This window comes from Merops nubicus, unplaced genomic scaffold (assembly GCF_000691845.1).
Source record: "Merops nubicus isolate BGI_N331 unplaced genomic scaffold, ASM69184v1 scaffold42661, whole genome shotgun sequence".
Taxonomy (NCBI): Eukaryota; Metazoa; Chordata; class Aves; order Coraciiformes; family Meropidae; genus Merops; species Merops nubicus.
In genome coordinates, this window is record NW_008588450.1 from 1 (window position 1) to 1,079 (window position 1,079).

Consider the following 1,079-nt stretch of genomic DNA (forward strand, 5'->3'; position numbering starts at 1 on the left):
CCCCCCGCGCCGCGGGAAGCGGGGGAGAAGGAGCTGCCTGCTCTCCTAGTGCCTCCCCCCGCCCCGGCGCCAGAGCCTGGGGACCCAGAAGCTCTGGGATGGCTGCGGCCTGGGGTCCTGCCACCAGCACAGAAGACACGCACTGCTGTCCCAAAACGAGGGGTTTATCTCTTTTTTACTGCTATTTTTCAGCTATGTAGTCGGGTAGGCACGGAGGCTTGTGCCATCAGCACGTGAGCCATGCCATGGAATACTCACGGGGAGCAGCAGTGCAGGGCAGGAGGCAGGCAGGGCACCCCGTGCCACCCCCCTGTGCCAGCAGCTGTACCATACCCACCACTACCACCACGCTCCAAGGATTCTTCCTCCCATGGCCCTAAATTTTGTTAATTGCTCCTTTTTAACGGTCCTGTTCGAGCCAGTGCCTCTCTTGTTCAACAATCTCCCCAAAAGCGCTGTGCTGGTTTGGGCTGGGGTAGTTTTCTCCCTGTGAGCTGGTGTGGGGCCGTGTTTCAGAGCTGTGCTGGTAACAGAGGGATGATTTCCTTACTGCTGAGGGGAGGGTGGCAGGGGGGTGCTCAGGGACCAACTGGCCAGCAGTGGGTTGGTGGTGAGCCATTCTGCTCGTTAGCAGCACTTGTCTGTCCTGGGTTTTATTTCTCTCTCTTTTTGTTGTTTTCTTTTTCATTACAATTTTTAAGCTTGTTATTACTTTGTTTCAGTGATTAAACTTTTCTCAGCCGATGGGTTTTCTCACTTTTACCCTTCCTGTTGCTCACTCCTCCCAGCACGACTGGGGGGAGGCAGGTGGTGGTGTGGTGCCCAGTTGCCAGCTGGGGTTATACCACGACAATCACCCTGGGTTACCATTTAATCTGGCTGATTGCTGCTTTTTTCCAACTACCCCAGACACTGCTATTTATTTTCCCTGAACATGTCCATTTTGAGGCAGACACCCTCCCAGCACAGACCAGTTTCAGGTCTGCACCCATGCTCTGTCCTGTGAAGGTTTAGGGGGTGGGGGATGCGCTGAAGCCAGTGGCCCCCTGTGAGGGCAGTGGCCAGCGGTGTGGCAGGGG